General features: G+C 32.6%; 1 long non-coding RNA gene across 1 annotated transcript; it reads left to right on the top strand.

Moving 5' to 3' along the window:
• The first annotated feature begins 557 nt into the window (after window positions 1-557).
• On the top strand, window positions 558-13,874 carry LOC149086719 (uncharacterized). Its single transcript, XR_016192499.1, has 4 exons — window positions 558-633; window positions 10,466-10,572; window positions 10,993-11,222; window positions 13,464-13,874. It is a non-coding gene; the product is annotated as an uncharacterized LOC149086719 (long non-coding RNA).
• The last annotated feature ends 8,623 nt before the right edge of the window (window positions 13,875-22,497 follow it).

Genomic DNA, 22,497 nt, shown 5'->3' with positions numbered 1-22,497 from the left:
GTTGGTTTAGTTTTCATCATGCAATATAAAATCGGAAAAATATTCAGTCATGAAACATTTTATTTGATTGCTGCCTGCGACGGTTTATGAAACCAAGCAAGTGGACCACGAAATTTCACCAGATTGTTCAGGTGACCCATGATAGGTTACTAAATCATATGAGTGTGGCCAGCGACAGGCTTCCAAATCATCTAAGTGGCTCGCTCTCTCGAAAAGGTTGAGCACCTCTTCTTGGTTCAGCTATTTGGGATTTGTTACCATCTGCATGTTTCGGTCTAATCGAGTCAATCTCAGCCCATAAAATTACTATTACGTGACAAAATGAGCTGAATTTTAGTTCAGACTTGAACAGGTACACAATTTTCTTTTAATTTATATCTCTATCTCTGCTCATTTGTGCATGTTGTTGATTGTTGTCCGCGTATATAGGTAATAAAGAATCCAATAATAAAAATATACAAGAATTTTTTACGTCTGTTATAGGCATTGAATTATTTTAAGCGTATTCACATGAATTATATAAGATTCATAATTTTATTTTTATTTTTTTTTAGGTGGTTTTTGAAGCTTTGAAATCAGGATGTTCACATAAGAAATTGTATAGATTGAAAGGAAATATAAGAACTTATTTTAGTAAGTTACTGGCAACTTTTGCGAGATTCAGATAAAATCACAAATCGCTTCTCTTTGTTTACTTTCCTCGAATGCACAATGTAGTAATGTTGTACAACTGAGAAATAGCAATAAATTGAAGATAATTTTCAAGAAGGCGAATATGTATTTAAATTGAATGCAATATCTGTGGTAGCTATGAATAACTAAAGTATGAACAAGAAACTGCTCTTTGTATTCGGGTAAAAATTTTCAAATGATAAAACCCATGGGCATCTTTTCCCCTTCATAAATCATATATTTTTCTCAGCTACACATTTATTTTTGTGCTTCAGAAAAAAAATAATTTTCCTGACTTTTTCCCTGCGTTCGACTTATAAAATTTTAGCCACAACATTCTTTTAAGATTTCTTTTTTTAGGTCGCATTATTTTAAATTCCTGTAAATTGAGGGTGATCTTAAAAGCCTGTATTAAAAATTTTCTGGTTACGAAAAACATTTCTTTCTCATTTTTTCTATTTGTTTTTATGTGTGAAGCAATGTGCTATATACAGGGCCTGTTCCTTACATGGGCGAATGGGGCATGTGCACAGGGCCAACAAATTTTAAGAGCCCCAAAATTCCAAAATTGAAGCGTTTGTTGTGCATATTTACTTTCTCATCTTGTTGAATTTTGTCCGTTAAATTGAATAGGCCTAAAAGCTGAATAAACCAGTAAAGAAGCACAACAAGCAAAATTCCACAGCATAGCGTAGGCCAGTGTTTCTCAACCGGCCGTCGCGGCCCGATACCGGACCCTGGCATCAGTCATACCTTCCGTGAGTGGTTCACCGTTTCATTTTTACCCATTTATTTCTCAGCGGTCTTTCGTATGGCCGGGCCTTCCACTCACAAAAAAGAAATTTACCGATCCGCGAGCTTTCAAAGGTTGAGTACCACTGGCCTAGGCCATGGGTATTTAACTGGTCTTCTGCGGAACCCTGGCGTTCCACGGCAGCTTTTTTAGGGTTTCGCGTGAACAAATGCCATGGAACCCGGAGAGCTTGCAATGTAGAAAACTATCATGTTACTGATATTCTCAAAGCTGTTCCTTCTTTCGAATTTTAATGAGATAGTGTCGTTTATATATATATATAAAAAGGAAAATCCAGACCCATTTGGATGACAAATCTAGAGAGAATGTGCAAGCATGTGAGTCACCAAAAACATGACCTGGTGAGCGATTGACGAAAACAGCAACTTGGAGGTGTGAAAGCATGTGAACGACAGAAAGGGTGACTTAGACACAGGCACATATTTACGGTGTGAGGGGGGGGGTCTAAGCAGGCTATAGTACATTGCGGGTAATTAGGAAGAAGAGGTGGTTAAGAAAACTAGACTAGCATGTGTGAAGGGAGGCAAAATTTGTATATCCCACAGGCCACAATACGATAAATGCGCCTCCGGGGGGGGGGGCAAAGTCCTCATCAGTAGATCCTAAAATTATGTGACCCTTGTGAATTGCTCAAATTTCTGCGTGGAAAAATGAGGCATTTGCCAAAGCGGCTATCTATCATAGCACCTGATCCCGTTATCGTGAAGTGCTCCGCATGCACCCGAAAAGGCATTCGGGTCCGTACTTGATGGGGCCCCATGTGTTAAGATAGCCCTTGGGGTGGTTAATTAAGGAACCAGGCAATATCTTCCTTCTAATTTGGAAACAAACACAATGGGTGAAACAATACTCAATGCCTGATAATAAATTAATACCCTCCGTTCAAAAAAAGCCACCATTATAACAACATTACATATTAAAAGCGGTTCCGTTTTAGTTGGGAAAACAATTATTCATTGTTGGTGTAGTAGCGTCATTATTGTAAACATATGCAAGTATAGACAATTATGACTGTGCATGCCCGTCTTCATGTCCAAGTTTAGGAATTTTTGGTAACCCTACTTCAATGCTTTCTGTCTCATATTGAGTACGTAAATAATAAATAATATCATAATAAATAATGTCATCTATGAAATATAAAAAAATGTTAAACATCAGCCGGCTTAAAAAAACCCGTTGAGCTGAATAAAAACTTTTCTTTCACTGTGGTACCAAGAATCCTTTTTTTTTCTAGATAGGCACATTCTATTTTATATCACCTGTGCACAGACCTTTTGTTTCTCTGCGCACAGAATTTCGATGTGTGGGAACTATGACAAAAATAACATTTTTTGTGCAGCCAAAAATTTTATGCACACAAAGAAGCATCCTCAGACTCTAAACATCCATAGTTTGTAAATTTATTTACCATGAAAAAATGTTGCCTTTCTCAGTTACTTTTGTCCATAACCAATAAACGGGTAAAAGTAAAACTTTATCAGCAAAAAATATGCCTTCTCGAAAATATTGAAACTAACTAAACATCGCTGTATTATATTACATATAAAAAAGTATCACTGAACTCGAACTTGTACTGTCACCTATCAAATAAAAACAACAACTGTTATAATTCTTCGATTGAAATTGATTTCGGATTTTTGATGAATGCACCGCATGAAAAAACAATATAGTATGATATTTATGAATAAATAAATAAATGAATAAAAAAGCAGTAAAATAAATTTAATTATTCAGTTTGACACATAAAATTATTGAATTCTAAAGTTGCGGGGGCGGCAAAAGTCCTAGTTACGGCCCTGCATATAGTATAAGGTAGCATATTATTTCATCATTCCGCATAGATATCGAAATTTTGTGTGCAGAAAAACAGCTCAGGACTTCTGGACCACCTAGAATTTTATGCATGCGATATTAGATTAGAATGTTCAGAGGCAACAACAACACAACGGAAATAGAATCAATAAATTATAAAAAAAAATGGTTTTTTTTTACTTCCCCAACCATTTTACTTCCATTCTTTGTAACAACGTGTTGCAATAACATGTCGAGAAATGCTGCTTGACATCCTCCGCGTCACCAAAAGTGCGCATGTAGAAATTTCTCTGTGAATGTTAAAAAAACTTGGAAATCTTTTTTTTTTTCAAATGCTTTAAACCGTTTGTCTCTACCTTTAACCAGTGTAATTTTATTTAAATAAATACTCCCAAAAAATAAAATATTTTTCTTTATTTGTTGTTGTGCATCATATCAATAAAAAAGATAAACTTAATTCGGGCTTCGTGGAACAGAAAAAACACATTCTTTCGTAAAATAGTGTTTGAAATATAATCATCAAATCACAAATATAAAATTTTTCTGTTGCCCGAACTGAACTCGGACGTTAATGTCAAGGAGTTAATGATTTTCTTGATTGGTTTTTTAAATCGTGTCAGGACATCTGGGCCACCCTGTATTTCTAAATAATTATTAGAAAACTTTTCTCCTAGAGTTCAATGTGGTTGGAACATTTCTTTAAATATCTCTTTCTTGAGAAAATATGATTGTGTACACGTGCATTTTTTTTTATACTTCTACAACTTCATTTTTTTCAACATTGAAACTGAGTGGAATATGAAGTCGATTTTACTTGGGAAAGAAAATCGAATTCAGAAAGAAAAATATCCGGAATGAGAGTTTGTCTAACATATATCTTTCTTCTTCTCCAGTTGAGCGTTAAATATGAAGCAAGAGAAGAAGAAAAATAAGAAGAGAAAAAAAATAAGAAAAACATAATCTTTCCTCTTCACTGACTACACAAACACTTTAATCTCCTTGCGTTGAGGGAAACCCTCCAAAACCCTCTCTCCAACTTTTAAGTCCTGTCCACCATCTCTTTCTCTCTCTCGCTGTCTTTTCAGACTCCAGGCTGGCTTCCTATATCCCGATTTTTCTTTGCTCCTTTCACAGGAATAACAAATGAGTTGGCGGTTCCCAACATCTCCAGAGAGATTCCCGGGTGTACCCGGGAGTATCTTTGCAACGCCTGTCACCAACTCGGGCGAGGGATCAAGATTTACTGCGGGCCCGGGCATCTCAAGATAAGGCTCTTTCGCTCCAAGGAACAGCCCATAAGTTAGGGCAGTTTTCATTTCGCTGCGAAGCTTTTCCCGTTGTCTCCGCGGCCAAGATTTGCGAGAACCAGTAATTCCTCTGTGTCAGGAAGAATCCCGTATATATGTGATTTACTTTCTGCTCAGAAAACTTCACCAGTGAGTGAATCGCTGGCGCGTACAGTCCTCTGCATCAGAAGCGTGATGCAATTGCATGAGAAAAGAGAGAGACGTTCTTCCTGGCCTCATACATACACATATCCTATAGACAGGACATTTTGGAATAACCAATTCCGTAAATCGTACCACTAGATTCTGGCCTGTTTTTTTCCCCCATCCAATCGTTGTATCATCGTAAATCTGGTGCGAATTTCACACTTTCCAGTTGTATAATACCATTTTCTATGCGTGTATTTAATAATAGTATAAACTGTATAGCTGAAAACTTTTATTTGATCTATTAAAAAAGTATTAAAATGAATTTTCAGCTAATTTAAAGATTCCATACTTTTCTCCAGACTCTAGACTCTCAGTGGTTGAGAACCGCTGCTCTAGTGTCAGATAAGAAAAATTTAATTCGGTATGTGTGATTTCTATGTTTTTTTTATTTCTTCTACTTGAATAGTCTAATCAAGTGTTTCTCAAAGTGTGTGTCACGCTCCTAGGGGAGTCGCGGCACGAATTTTAGTAAAATCGAAAGCATTTTAGGTAAATCTGTATCTCAATAATAACTAATTTTGTCAAACAATTTGTTGATAGAGATTTGCTGATATTCCTCTATAACAATCTCAAAAAAGTTGATGTCGCTTGTTGGAGAGTATAAGGGAAGGGAAACGGCGGTTAAAAATATTGATATCATATAGGATTCTCAGTATATAATAATCAAGTTTATGGAATAATAATGGCTTTTCTAAACAATTCAGCGCCTCTTTATATTTTATTGACCGATTCGATATAATCAGTTTGATTTTTAATCATCGATTATCAAATTTCTCTGAAATCATGGTGAAAAATTATAATGTTTTTTTTTTAATATGTCGATATTAAATTTGCCCTACAAAACAGCTTTGCCAAATTTTCTAAGTAGCCTACAGTAAACTTCTTTCTCACTGTAAAACAATTCACTGAAGAAAGTGTGGCTTACGGTATACCTATTTGTGTTGGCAAAAAAGTGTCTATATTGTTTAGAACTGTAGGCTATTCTTTTGAAATCATCAAAATCAAAATTAACTTTCATAAAGTGATTGTTTTACTCAAGAAGCAATTGCTTTCGAGCAGTTTTGTTTTGACGATTTTCAGAATATTTTAATAAAGAATTTATTCATCCTTCACCAATTAGGCTGCATGCACTAAGTCAGGTGTAATGAATTATTGCCAATTGAATAGCTTATAATTTTGACTTTAGTAAGCTGTCAAAATAAACAAGGCTTCGACATGAAAGGGAGGGACGAAAGTTTCGATCCGGTACTAAATAAAATTCGAAGAGTCCAATCCAAGGCTCCAAACATGCAAAGGATTAAAGTTGACCCATTTTTGTTAAGAATGCTGTCTGGATGATTGCAGTACAAAACGAAGTCTTTAGTGATATATCGTTGAATTGAAGAAGACAAAGTTAATGTATGTGTCTGGTCATTTATTCATTCGTAGAACAAATCAAACTAGGCCTTTTTTGTTTTTTATAAAAAAGAAAAAAAACTAGGTTTATTAGGCCTACCCTCCGAGGCAACATTTATAGCCTGTTACAAGTCGATGCTCGTTACAACAACCCCACGTTATAGCGACCATTCCATCACAATGAAGACTAAGATAAGTTCCAAATGTTTTCATAGAACGACCATCATATGTGCCTTACTTTCGATATTACGACCTTCACAACATATTATCCGTTTTCAACGGGACAAAGGGAGTCGTTATATCGAACGTCAACTGTATTAAACACTTAATTTTTCGATTGAACATTTATTTCATTCCTTGCAACGAATTCTTCGCCTTTTCATTTACGGGTATGATGCAGTCTTCCCTTAAAACTGTTCGCTATAACTATCACTTCAAATAACCCAATTTTTTAACGTATAATTTTTTTTCGATCAAAACACCCTTTCTCCTTAAAATATGGGTAAAAAAATCACAGGAAAGTCGATGGCTTAAATGGAAAAAGATATTCGTTTTAAGAAAAAAAATTCTGATCTAATTTAAATTTGAATGATCACTGATCATTTTTTCTCACCAAGGTTATTTTTTTGCACACGGCGGTTAATTAGACCGGGACTTACAATTCATTGCCGATTCCGAACGGCAGCTTTTGACATTTTTCCTTTTTTGTACTCACCGAGTGGTTAGTGCGCTAACCCTCTCGGTGTGGGACTCCCTGTGGTGGCAATTTTTTTCAGTGGTCATGTTTCAGCCGTTTCGGTTGTACGTCCGGGTCAGAAAAATGTCTGACAAGGACGAATCGGGTATCGAACTCGCGAAACCTCTAAATATCCTTTGGCACTTCTCGCCCATTTAATGTAGAGTAATAGAGTTTTGGAAATGATAATTTTTTCCCCTTACCTTTGTTTAATTAACGAGCAGCAAGGAAATGCAATTTAAACATAACGCTATTCCTTCCAATTAATTAATTCCAAATAAACTCTACGGCGTTCGAGATAACTTTAGATTAGCAAATTATGATAAAATGGCTTTCCCTTCCCTCAATCGTGTCACAGCTTGTGAGGTTGTTACACCTATTCTATATAAAAAAAAGAAAAAGTGTAAAAAAGGAGGAAGCAGTTGAGATGAAATCGATGGCTTTAACCTGCGCACCCCCGTCTCGTCCGTTTCCCATTGCCACCTCATTTGCAATTCGTACATAAATAATGATGTTGCAGGTCCGAATCAATTCAGCAACGACCAACCAATGACGGGGTGAAACTCGCTCATGTGATATCCTAGCATTCATAAAAGTGGACAGTCCTGCCCGAGGGGGGGGGGGGTGAATGATGGAAGAGAGAAGGGGGGTAAAGAGAAGAATTTGCATTCGGGTCAGTCAACGCCCCTCAGCGACAGAAATTGACCGGTTCCAAGACGAATAAATAGATCATACCAATAGGGAACGTAACAAAAATACCGAAGGTTTGGCGTCGGACGATAGTGGGTGGTTTGAAATTCTTAGATTTCTCATCAGTAGGCCTAGATGTAACAACACAAAATTTTCCTCGTTGAAAATGAATTTCAGTTCAAATAATTTTTTTCATAAGGACGTGTATTTGCATTTGCCATTTATGAGTATTGTTTTTTTGGTAACAATTAAAATATAAATCACGTAGGTGACAATAGCCTAGGCCTACTGTACTTTTTTACGTTTTAAACGTTCGCCACCCAGGCTCTCTAGTCTAGCAACAATTTTAACCTATGCTTCAGTTAAAGGGGTGGGTGGTACCGAAGTAACTTTAATTCACTACCTATTACACACGCAATCCTGCTAAGCTTTCAAAATGCATAACCAAAATAGATCTGAAAATGCTTCGTGGGTTGAGCTATTCAGGTGAAGGTAAAAAACATGAAGCACCACGGGCATATAATCCATGTTTCACCAATTTATTGCAGTTATTCGTTGTCATTATTTACTACAATGGAAAGTTAATTTGCGCAGTTATGTATTCAGTAAAATAAGTCGAAAATATAATAACTAGTTTTTTAACTAAAAATTATAAGTAATCAATTTAGATTTTTTTTGTATATTTTTTTCGATGAATATTAGATATCAGATCAGGCAAAGTATAGGTCTAAGCCAGTGTTTCCCAAAGTAGTCAATATCGCCCCCGGGGGGCGATATATATAAACAATATCTAAATTGTATATATAAAAATATCTAAATTAATTACTTATAATTTTGGCGATGGAATTTTCCGGGTGGGGGGGGGGGGATAGAAGCTACCTTTATAACACAGAATCCTATGGGTACGCTTGAGTTGGGGGCGATGAGAGGAAAATATTTCTGAAGAAGGAGGAGACGAACAAAAAGTTTGGGAAACTGGTCTAAGCCACATAATTCAAACATTGACAAATATTTTTAACACTAAAACGTAGGGCTAGTCCGATTAATTGATCCAGTTAATTGATCAGTTGTTAATCGCAGTTGGAAATTTTAGCTGAGTTAATCGGCTTTATCAATCCAATTAAAATTCGGTTAAAATTTTTATTAAAAGTTCACAATTCATTTTGATTTGTTTGACGAAACCGATATAAGATGTCTTAAAATACATTCCTCGATATAAAATTTCAGATAAGTTTTAAATTGTGTTCGATGGAAGTTTTAGAAGATAAGACCAAAACATTTGGTTGTCTCCACTGTGAAGAGCAGTTTCCGCACTCGGGTAACAAAATCAGGCCTAATGACTGACCTAAAATGAACGGTTTTTCTTTAAAAAAAACAAGATCCTAGTTAAGAATTTCCAGGATGCTACAATGTTCAGCATTACAATCATGCAGACTGAATTTCTGAATCTACTCCAATATTTGTTTGCATCTTGCGTAGGCGAGTCAAATAAATAAAATAAATTTTCTAGCATCAATTAAAAAAACTTTGTCACCTAATAAATTTGTCATAAAGTAATAGCGTTTGAAACTTTTTAGGTACAAAAAATATATAGTATATACAGTCGATCCTGCTTATTACGTTTTCCCGCTTATTATAATTTATTTTCGTAGTCCGAACTCTAATAATTCTCATTAAAATTTTCCGTTTAAAGCGTTTTACCACTTACAACGTATTTTTTATGGCGGTACTTTGAAAATCGTTATAAATGGGATCGAGAGAGAGAGAGACTGTAGGGCTACATATATAGCAAAAAAGAATGATGTTCATAAAAACACGAATTCATGGAGGAATTTTTGTTATAGCATGAAAAAAAAATTGAAGTTAGTAGGCCTACTGTGACGTGTTCGTTCGACGAGGTCAATTCATTTCATCAAAAATTAGCTTTTTAGAAAAAAATTATTTTCAATAACTTGGTGAAATTGTGGGTGTTTCGGTAAAAATTTGGCAGTATAAAAAATGTAAAAATTAATTATAACGAGATTCTACGTGTATTTTAACGTTATTTCCTTTTTCTTCCACTTGAACTGAAATTACCAAGCTCCGCTTAAATGCATTTGTGAGTAATTGAAATATTTACAAATGCTAAAATCATCTAGATTTGAGATAGATATATATCACTGGAATTCACCTTGCATTTTAAAAATGTTACATATTTTTTAATACAGAGATTATTCACACAAAATTGTCTGAAGATGGTGAACGCGAGAGGAGAAAGATCGTTATTAACGTTGCCAAGACATTTGAATGCAAGAATTTGATTAAAAAAATTTCAGTGTAAGAATATTTGATACCTATGTGCAATTGGAATCCTATTTGAGTTAATTCAATGACTAAAAAAATCACAATTTCATTGCCACTGAGTCATAAACAAGTATCAAACGTATCGAAAATTTGAAAAACTCGGTAAAAATATATAAAAAGATAATCAAAAATGACATTGTTGATTTATAAACTTTCGTTATTAGACGAGTTAAATTAATTGGATATATTTATGTCATTATTATCACTGGTTAATCATGGTAATGGGATTGGTTTTTATCATTTGAATAACATGTTCACCTCCACGTTAATTTGTTAAAAATCTCTGCATTTTTCTTCATAGTCCATAATAACGATAATAAATAGTCAATATTAATATTTCATTGCTTTCATACATGTCATCTGTGAACGATATTTTTATTTTATCAAAATGCGATTTCAAAGTAGATAAATTTCTTCTCAATTTTTTTATTCAATTAATCTATTTATATGGAATTTTTAATCAAGTGTTTATTTGATTATTTCAAGTTTTTATTTTATTTTTTACAGATAAAATATAGAGTGAATATGCTGAAGATAAAAACATCTGAAAAAACAGCAACGTTATCCAGTATGGTTTGCTAGAAGCGTATTACTTATGGTATACCGATAAAAATGTAAGCATCTTAATTTGAGTTGAATTAGTTTACTCGTCTCTTGCTAATCCGAAAAAATGCGAAAACCAGATGGATTTTTTCTTACTTGTCTAATTAGAATGAAATATCTCATCCACATTCGAAATAAATATGGAAATAAAAGCACTCATGACATTTCAAAGCCATTTTCTACAGTTCGTAAATTTAAAAACCAACTCACACTCAAGCATGAAATTCTCTTAATTCTTCTTCAAAGAAATGCTGTCTTCAATTTAGGGGAACAAATTATCCAGTGCCTAGAGTTTACGTTTTTGTAGCTCTAGTTACACTACATTGAGCAGGAAAGCATGCACACGGTAATATCACAGAATTTCAGAAGTCATACAATTAAATCATACGGTCATAAGAATGAACATCTTACCTTTTTTGTCATTTTCATAGCCATCGTATGGATTGACAGAGCGTGTCTTGATGATCCCACAGCGGAGTCTTCACTACTCAAAAACTTGGATGATGGTTCCTCTCGGTTTATAAGTTCAAGAGATGTCGGTTGATTGGAAAGACAAGTATTTCCTAGATGTCGGTTCTCTCACTTGCCAAAAATGGCTGTTTGATACGTTCAAACAGATCTTAACATGGAAAACTTCAAGGAAGCCATTAGATAATCAAGGGTAAATGTTTCCAAAATTTAAATGCAATTCATTGTTATTTGCAACTTCAGTTTTGACATCAACACATCTCTGAATATCACACGATCATATTTTGTAGCAATTATGCGTTAAAAAATTGTAGATCTCTCGATAATGTAACACATCAAATATTTCGTTCATAGCTGACTGAATTTTCTTGAACCGATTATTAGAAATATCTCTAACTTAAAACGTTTGCGAAAATTAATTTAAATCAATCATTAAAAAAATTAATTAATTGATGATCAACATGTTGAGTTGAGCTCCAATGATATTCCATCCCTTGAATTCACAAAAACTTATTTTCAGTGGTTTTTCAGTTAACAAGAAGATTTGCATTAAATTCTAGGAAAATTATTTGGCTACAACTCCCAATGTAGGCGGAGACAAGTGAGCATATCAAATGACCCCGACACTAGGAAAGGGGGTTGCGGTGGAGGAGTATAAGAGTATGAGCATGTGTGGACATATAATTTCCATGGTCTGAGAGGGTGGAGACTCGTCATAATTCTAGGAAGTGGACCCGATATGTTGAGAATCAGCGGGTTTACAGCCCCATGACCTGTGGCTGATCTTCATTATTGCATATCCCTAGATTAGGGCCCCCTTGGGGTAACTATTGCAAGGCTCCTCCTTCCACCCAACGAACTTGCCTGAATTACATGACCATGGCTATAGCGTAAGTGTAGAATTTGTTACAATAGGAAAAAAAAGAAATGAAAAAAAAAATATATATATATGAAGAATTCGTGAAGAAAAAAAGAGAAAGAGAAGCAGGTGGTCCATTTCAGTTGGCTTCTAAAAAATATGAAATTTAAGCTCGATTTATGAAGGAGGCCGCCAAGGAATATAAAAATTATTGCATTAAATTAATTATTGTTTTTTTTCTTTTTCTAATGCATGGTTCGCAGGAAGTTTCACAGATCTCATGTTACCAAGAGGCAAGTCATACAAACTGGGAAGCATCACATAGACTGAATGTATTTTCAGTTTCTCCTTCATGGGTCTCCATGGGGGGAAGGACTGCCTGGAATCCAACTTACGGCCCGCCCTAGGGGACAGGCATCAGCATTAAACTTTTGATTGTAGTTCTGGTAGTTTCTCCTTGATGCGCTTTTATTGTGATTACAGGATGAGTACAAATGCTTAAAAATTTAAGGGATGATAACCATTTCAGTGAGATTGTAGTAAGTTTTTATCAAAGTTTTTAGAGGAAAATTAGAATAAACGTTCTATGTGCAGCCATCTAACGCAAGGGCGTCGAAACCTGTGGCAGCTCTTCTTGCGTTTCATGCAGGAAATTTTTATTTCCTAATCCGATTTGATTCCAAAATCAAAATCTGAAATTTCGACTTTGAATTCTATGGGTGTAAAAGCTTCCCGGGGAAAAACGTAGATAGCAAGTTTTTCCTCTACTGAACCTGAGGTGACTAACGATAGATGGCACCTTAATCTCTGACCAAACTCGATCGGTAGTAAAATGTTGTATGGCAATATGAGCGGAGTTGGTGTACGGTAAAGTAGTAGTATGTTTAGTGAAATTTTTGTATCATACCCACGAGGAAAATATTTATTTGCACAGTACATGGAATACTTTGAAATTGTCTATTTCTTTTGTGCCCATCTTTTAGGCTATATAAAATATTTATTTAGTTGTGCTTTTGGTGAAATCGGTGGTTTTAATTGAAAATCGAGCTGAAAATTTGTTTTAGGAATGTGTATATACTGTTGGCTATCTTATATAATAATTGATTTTAAAGAAAAGGTTACACATGGGGGTAGTCCTAAAATTGAAAAATATTCATACATTTTTCTCGTTGTTTTGTTTTTCCATTTGTTTTCTCTCCTGATTATTTTGAAATTTCTGGTAGTTTTCGAATGTATGGCAGTAACACCAATATTTTATTTGACTGACTAAAAAGAATAACATTGATCAATCAATCTAACATTGATTTAAATTAGTCTGATTATATATGGCATTGAACGTTACGGGCACTGGAGTGACATTTAATTGTAAAATTATTGGTTAATATTTGTCTGATAATACTTACATTTCTGCCAGTTCTCGTTATTTAACTGTCTCAGGTAAACTCAATATGTAGCCTATTATTAGAGACACTTATACGTTACTCCTTGGTCTTCCTTGAAAAATGCATGTAAAAATTTAGGAATAAATAAAAAGCATACCATCTCATTTTCTTTTCTTTTTTTTTATTTATCTAGATTTTTTCATTTTGTCGAACATTTGGAAATGAAAGTCCCGCACAAAAAGGAAATTCTGTAGGTTACCTAATGCAGGCGATAAACTTCTATACATAGGTTGACGGTCCATAGAACTGATGGAACAGTTGCGTAGAAGATTCATTTTATAGTTTTGGGTTTATCATAAAGGCACAATGTGAGAATTATTTCATCGCGAATAGATTGTTGAAGATTATGTCGGTATACCGTATTTACTCACACATAGGATGATCTCGCGTATAAGACGAGGTATGATTTTAGAGATCAAAATGAATTAAATGTATTTCTTCATTTCATTTCGTTGATGTTTTCGTTCCTTTGATAAATACTTCAGTTTTTAGGGGAAAATGCATTGAAAAAAATTAAAATATTGCATAGTAATTCCCGTCTACACATCTGGCCAGATAAAATAATTCAGTAATTATCACCAAATTTTGGTTCCTCCCATTTTTTCTCAGGTAATTGAAAGTTTATTTAAAATAAAGCTTACAAATTTTCACACAATTTGGTTTTCTGGAGAACAAATATTCTGAGATGGTTATCTTAAAAACTTACATAGAATATATTAATGAAGCTGTCAAAGATAACAAACAAGCTTTAGCTGTCTTCTTAGACCTAAAAAAGCATTCGATACAGTTAATCATGAAATTATCCTTAAGAAATTGCTTTGCGCAAGAATTAGAGGTGTTTTTTTTACAATTGGTTTAAAAGCTATTTGTTAAATTGGATGCAGGAAGTAGAAATTCATACCAAGAGGTGAGTAATTTTCCACTTATAAAGATTGACGTTCCACAAAGATCTGTGTAGGGTCCGATTCTATTTTTAAATTATGTAAATGATATGAAATATCTTGAATTGCATGGTAATGTCATAAGCTATGCTGATGAAACTGCCCTCATAATTACTGAAAATAATTTTTTGACATTAAAAAAATTACACTGAACATGATCTAGAAATATTGAATAGTTGAATAATAAATAATAAATTTATCGTTGAACTTGATTAAATTTAAATATATAAAATTTCAACTTTAAACTAATAAAAACAATACTGATAATCTCATAATTCATTGTCATAAATTACATAAATATTCGAATTTTCGGTCTAAAAAAATAGTTTCTATGGATTTCTTTCTAACAATTTATTATGCCTGGGTACTTTCCCTGATTCAGTTATGCTATCCGTGTGTCTGGGTAGGAGATTATAAATCTCAAACACAAATCCGATTAATATTTGTCTAAATAAAATATTACGTACAATGTTTCATTCAAATAAAGCTCGTTATCAAAATGATTTTCGCTTTAACCTCAGTAAATTATATATGGTTAAAATATTAATGTTTATACAGGGAATCCCTCATGGTATGAAAACAAAACTACATTACACCCAGGAAGCAGAGACGGGGAATTTCCTCTCACATATTCACAAACCAAAGATACCATTTTCCAAAAGCAGTTTTTTTATCTCACTCCCAGAAACTACAATAACTTGAACCGTGATTTAAAAAAAATTATAAAAATTTAAACTCTTTTGGGAAATTCATTATCAACGATATAAATAACAAATACCATAAAATTTTTATACTTTAAATGAAAAATAATACTTTTAAAAAAAAAAATTAGATTTGGAAACCATTTTAAAATGGTAATAAAATTGGAAGTGGCTTATTATTTGATTGTGAAAACCATTTTTAAGGCTACGCTATTCACTCTGGTTTATATATGTGTTTGCCATCAACATAGATATTCTATATGGTTTGCCTTGGACGGATCCTACTGATCCCTTAGACACAACAGAAGTGAACCATGTATTTTGTACGTGTATATTCGTATGTGTAATTACTTCGTGTATTTACGTATAGTACATATGTGTGTGTGTTTATTATAATAAATTTCAGTTCCAAAAAAAAAAAATATCAAAGTTTATCCACAGTTAATAGCGTATAATTTTTTTTGAGTGAGACGACATAAACGCAGGGTGACGTAAGTGACGTGCTGTATGAGGAAGATTTACGAATGAATTTTTTTTCGGGGGGGGGGGCTCAGAATGGTGTTACAAAATACTGTGAGTGCTTGAGCATCAACTGCATCTTGGGTCTGACGCCACTGTTGAGATCCCCGTGTTTGGCCCAGGGCATTGAATCAAACAGGGGCTCCAAAAGTAAGCTTTGGAGCTCCTGTAATAAAAGTAGGACTCCTATTGAAAACTTCTGAACAAATTCTGAAATTATGTATTTGATAAGTTATGAGTTTTCATTAATACTATTTCTCTTACTATTTTTCGATTCTTTTATTCATCAATTTCCGATTACTTCACTCCCTGATTCTGACAATTTTTTCCATCAATATTGAATGTTCAATGAATCTCGAACTATTATTTTCAATCAGTCAAAATTATCATTATTTCTGGAGTTATTTTTCAGATGAATTCCCATTTCTCATTGATTTTTTCGTCTTTTAGTGACATTTTTTTGTTTAGATATTCACTTGTGCATATAAGTTCGTTCCATGGAGAAATTCGTTGTGAAAGAAAAAAAAAGCTTCAAAGTAATAAATTGTAATGTAGGCTAGGGTAAATTAACGAAAATTCTAAAGCTCTAGAGGTAATTTTATCATACAAAAAATTCATTAAGTAGAAGTTCGTTATAGAGAGACTCCACTGTGTACATTGTTTCTAACGTGAAACAGCAGTTCAAATGAAATTTTCGTTCAGTTTCTTTCAAGTAATTTTTTACATAAAAAAAAGTTATCCTCTCTATGTTGAATCAAAATTTAAGTTAACACTTTTGCAGTGAATGTGAAACATTCGGCTTCTTTGTCATTTTATTTTTCTTTTTTGCTCAAATTTTATGTCGCCAGTATAATAATATTAAAAATACAGTGGATCCCGCTTATAACGTTCTCATTTTAAACGTTTTCCCACTTAATACGACTTATTTTCGTGATTCCAACTCTTCTTGTGACGTCGAGAATTCCCGTTTAGAGTGTTTTTTCACTAACAACGATTTCATATGCCAGTTTATTTTTTAAGTCCTTATAAGCGGGATCCACTGCGTATGACAACATTTAAATTTATTTATTTATGTCATCGCTTTGGGAAAAAAAGTAAATATTATTCATTATTCTTTTCTGTTCCCCCGATTAAAAAGTTAATTTTACAGTAATATGAATTGAAGAATTATTATAAACAGAATATACGTATAAATAAATATTTTTGTGCTAATTTTCATTATAATTAGATATCTTTTGCTATAGCGTTTCCCTTTTCCTACTTTCACACTTCCATTATAACGGATGCGATTTACTATGCAAGATAAATGTTTTTTTTCCAACACATATCGTAGAAAAGATGATAGAGAATATCAATGACAAAAAAAACACACACACAGAGATTTCTTATTGTGAAGACAATTTTATTGTTGTTGTAATCATCATTATCATCATCAATAATGACAGGCTCCCACTTCAATCAGACTGGCACAAAGTATTGCAACAAAGCACGGTATTCTTTTTTTTTAAGTAAATGTAATACGTATATCATATCTCACATTGGGCGAGTTTCCACCGTCTCATGTGTAAAAACTCAAAATTATACCAGCTTATAAAGGAGATAACAAATAGTTAGTGCCACTCGAAGTTCATTTCATGAAAGTTTGCTTTCGTTGCTTTATCAAAAAAAGAACATGAAAAAAAGCAATAAAATTTTCACAACATAAAAATCATACAAAAAAAAAACTTTCACGTACATTTTTTTTCGATTGCAATACTGATAAAGTGAACTATACAATTCAGATGATGTGTTGACACGATTCTAAAGTTTATGCTGACTTATACAAATATATGCAGTATATACGTATATATATATATATTGGAGACGCAAGAGAAACGACCAACTTGGAGAAATACTGGCAAAATAATAAAACTTAGATACAGGGTGTCCCATAAATTTGTAAACAGTTTAAAATTCAAAAACAAAATTTAAGTAATTGGTATATTTTGAATGCTTTTTTGCGAAAAAGTTATACTCACGAAAGGGGATATTTTTTTGGTTTTGAAAAGGATTTTAATTAAAATTTTTGTCGATAGAGGACCAGGGAAACCAAGCCGGCAGGAGTGATTGGACCAGAACCTTTCTTAAATCTCTTCTGAGTCCAAAACGTTCGTAAAGCTTGAGTCAAAAAATTCGTGGCTGAGGTAAAACAACTTCCAATTTACCAATGTCAACATCACAATGAAAACATTATGTGTGCGCCAGAAACCGGAAAATTCAGAAATGAGCTGTCTATCGTAGACCCTGAATTTGATAGGATTCTGATTTGCATATTTCCAGTGATTTGATAAACCAATTTTTTTTTCTGTACCAAACAAAATACTACTTCGTGTGAGAATAACATTTTCTCTAATCGCATTAAAATATACCGATTCCTTTAATGATTATGAATTTTTAAACTATTTACGAATAAATGTGGCACCCTGTACTTACCCAATACGCAATAAACATGAAATAATGATGACGTTTGTCAGGTTTAATTTAAGTATAATTCAAAATTACCGAAACAGAACTTAGACGTTTAAAGTAATATCTGAACATTTAAAGTAATTTCAAGTCTTATTCGAACAAGTAAAAAATTTTGCCAGTTTTTCCCAAGTCAGAAAATGTTCCCACTCCGACTCCTTGGCAAAAAAAAAAACCGGATTAAAAGTGGTTTTCGCAACCAAAAGGTAGGGGAAAAAATGAAATTTGGATGATAATTTCCCAGTGTAACAAAGTAATAGTGATAATTATTATAACACTGAAACATTAATAACATAATACGCTATTCTATAGGTCTTGTTGCGCGCTCTAATATTGGTACGTATCATCAATGTGCACGGAGTGTGCGTGGTATATTAGTAAAAAACTGTATTATTTTTTTGTCTCGTGTTGCAAAGTGAATTTACACGGATACAATGTAGCACCTCAATCTCGGGGTGCATTTCAAAAAATAGGACAAGAAACAACAAACGCCACAATGATGTCATCGTGTTCTACATTTTTAATGCCAGAAACATTTTTTCTTTTCTTCAAAGGTATTTATGGTACGTATACACACAACGAAAACATTATTTCTCGTACTGTACAACACGTAAGGGAATATACAAATAGAAAAATCGAGGCAACAAAACGAATTCACCTACAACATAATTATCATGGACAATATTTTGCCTGCTGACAATTTTATTTAATAAAAAAAGACTTAAAAAATAACCAAATAATGTCACTATACAAATATTCAAATATTTAAAAACTGGGAGAAAAGTTTATATTGTTTGGTTAAATTCATTTCGATTTATCCAAGAAAGTTTTAAATACAGATTGCATTTATTACGAATATTCATTCATACGTATCATAAGGTATTTTTAGGCCTTAGCAATTTCTGTTTGGTTTTTCGCGTTGCAGATAATTTTCTCTTAAAAATTTACACCGTAAGAAAATTTAGATTCTTTCCAATTGTTACGCTTTTCTTCTTCAATTGCTTTTTAGACATTTACAAATAGACATTACAAATTACTAAAAAAAAAATTGGAACTTTTTTTTTTCATTTAACTTACAAAATACTTACTTAAAGTAAAAAAAAATTAAAACATTTTATCCATACATAAGAAGAAAAAAAAATTTAAAAATATATATACACAATAAATATTTTACAGTATTCTCTGAATTTTTTGAACTTTCTATAATGCATAAATTTTATGTGTATAGTGAAAAAATTAGATAATATTAATTTTTTCATTAACATTTTAGTTTCATGAAAGCTTTAGCACTTTTCACCTGATATCGAAATAAATTGGTAATATTTTCATGAAAAGATATTTAAAATTGTTGTTCTCGATGTAGATATATTTTATTTATTTATGACTATCTATGCATTGGTAAAAATCGTAATTTTCTTTTCCTAAATGTGTATATCTATATATTTACGTATAATGTAGACACGTATTTTATATTTCAGGTTCATTAAGGGTAGACTTATAAGGCATTCCGTTCGAATTACGTATATCAATGCAAGGCCACATGTTATAAAATGGGTCATTATTCCAAGCGACATAAATAAGTAAAGCGATTTTTATTTCTAATAACAGGGAAGAAAAACTGATATAAGTTTTCGGAAATAACCATTGCGTTCCTATGAGTTTTAACAATCGGAAAATAATTTTCACGATAAGAACAGTTTGGGTAACCAAACGTTAACATTAAATGTTCATATCGTGACTTCATAAAGTGATAGAGGGACATATTGTCCGATTCAAAAAGTTATCTCAGGAATTTATTCTTCCTGGTAGAATTGCACATTTGATATTAAGAAAATGTTTTTCACTTTGAAATTACCAGTCCAAAGTAATTTCAAGCCGAAACATGTGGTGTTTTATCTTATGAAACATCATAAAATTACTAATAAATTGCATACCAAAAGATATTAAATATTACAAACATAACTTAAATTTTTCAAAACTATATTGCACTAATTTATAATTATTTCAATGTTAATAGATACCAGTTTCATCAATTTATACGTTATCATATTTCAGTAAGCAAAATTTCGAACTTTTAATGGGCGAAAAGTTACAGAAATTTAGACACGTGATTATATACCGGGTTCCATCGTCCTCATTTTCTCGCCATGAAATTTATTTGAATAAAAATTTATTTGTTATCAGAACGCTATTGATAACCATTTTAACTTTGAACTGAAAATTACTGACACATCACATACATACTGTATATACATACGTACTGTAAAAACACAGATTGTTTTTTATTCTCAGACGTTACATGAATTTCACGTCCGAAGTGGCAAAGCACTAATTATAAGAAACGGTGACAAATATAGTATTTCTTCATACAAGTATCAGTATAATGGTACGTATTTTGGATACATTGAAAGCTTTCATACATACTTACTCGTGAAGGATCCGGTGCAGAAATAATGTGTGCGTGAATTGTGTCTTAGTTTGCAGTAAATAAAAGATAAGTATGAAAAACAATTACCATTAACGATCAAACGTATTTCATTTCGGTATACGTATATGTAACAGTCACATACACACATAAGTTGATGAAATTAATATGATTCACAAACGCATTTTTTATACGGGTCGACACTTGAATTCGATTGAAGATTGTATAAAATGTTTATTGCTGTATTTGTTTTTTTTACTTATGATATTAAAAAAGCATCTTTCTAATTACTAATTTTTATACCAAAAGATAGGAAAAAAAATCAAAAATATATAAATCAATTTAAAATACCTTCAAAATCGAATTTTCATTCATCAACTAAATTTTATTTTTTATCTATTCAAGAGAGAAGAATTACTTGAATTGGTAAACTTCCCAACACTTTTGCAATGCCAATATTGGGTGTCGTGCTTTGTGCGGCCAAGATAAATCTAGTCGTGCTTTGAGTGACCAAATCCTTTCCTGTTCTTTAACTAGACAAACCTTTTACTTTTCTTTAGAGATATCTTCGATGGATATAGGAATCTTTCCGTGCAATTGAGATTTTGTTTCTTTTACCTGCTCTAATGTCAGAAGTAGAACTTTGCTGTTCAGTTCTTAATTTACTTTTGAGTATCAAAATAGGTATAGTGGATCCTTCTTATAACGTTTTTTTAAAAAAACCGTCACGAAAAAAAGAAAGAAAAAACGTTGTAAGTGGTGAAATGCTTCAAACAGGAAATCTCTATGAATTGGAGGAAGGACAAGAAAATAAGTTATGTTAAACGAGAAAAACGTTCTAAGTCGGAACGTTATAAGCGGGATCCCCTGAAATTGAAAACTCCGCTGCAAGACAGCCCGATCTCTAGGCACCCCCTAAAGTTCCACATGACAGGCAGTGTGAAATTATGTCTTAATTTGCAGTTTCTATGTAACTGTATCCTCAAGATTTCACTCAGCAAATCTGTCTGCTCGATCTCGTGGCACCTTGTGCCACGGATTTTAAATAAAGTGCACAACGGCACTTCATTTAAATATCCCTGAGATAGAGGTTTATTGACTGCAATGCTGATTACCTCCGTTATAGCCACAATGAGCTACAATATGTGTCGTCAAAGTTCGAATTGCAAAAAGTTCGAAAACATAAACACGTGGGCTTTTTTATTTGATGCACAAACCAAATTAATCCCTATAGTAGATAGATTGCTGACATAGAATCCCGAGCAGTAATAATAATTTTTCAGAAAAGAATCTTCCCTATAGTCAAAGTAAAGAACTGAATAGGATTAGGTCACTCAGAGTAAAGTCGCACCAAGCATGTAATCCGATATTGGTTTTATATTAATTATTTTTAATTAATAATTTTTTTTTTAATTGGACACATAACAGGGATAAAGTCAATGATTATGATGATTAGTTCAAGAAACAAATACTCACAAAAACTAAGTAATTGGATACATTTTTTTTTTGTTCAATATATATATATAAACAAAATAAGTACAGAAAATTTCAATCTCATTTTCCAACCGGCAATAACGTAACTTTCAAAATACGAATACGAGAGCTAAAAAAAAGACAACTCGTAATCATCTCGTCACACTCTCCTATATTACAATGTAAGTACATAATAATATGCATCGTATATAAATTATATGTATATATATATATGATAACCACACATCGAAAACATTCTGACATAAAAGGGAAAAAAATTACACAAACAAAACAATTTCTTTAAAAAAAATCACTTTTTTTTCCTCTCCCACAAATGTTTGAAATTGCACAGTTCTTTGAGTATAAAACAATCAAATCAAACATTATATTAATATAAATCAAAATTTTTATACACAATTACAAACCTCAACTCCATTTTGTTCAATGATTTTAATTTATGAGTGTAAATATCGTAAATAATGAGAAAGATATTTCCTTTTTCAGGCATTTATTTGATATTGATTTTTGATAAATTTTGCGATATATTTTTTTCTAATATATATTATATATTTTATCTTTTATAGTTTGGAAAACGTAAGCTGT

Source organism: Pholcus phalangioides, unplaced genomic scaffold, assembly GCF_987345545.1.
Source record: "Pholcus phalangioides strain wild (caught in Gottingen) unplaced genomic scaffold, Ppha-v1.0 ptg000004l_1, whole genome shotgun sequence".
NCBI classification, from domain to species: domain Eukaryota; kingdom Metazoa; phylum Arthropoda; class Arachnida; order Araneae; family Pholcidae; genus Pholcus; species Pholcus phalangioides.
This window is presented reverse-complemented; position numbering and strand designations above follow the sequence as displayed.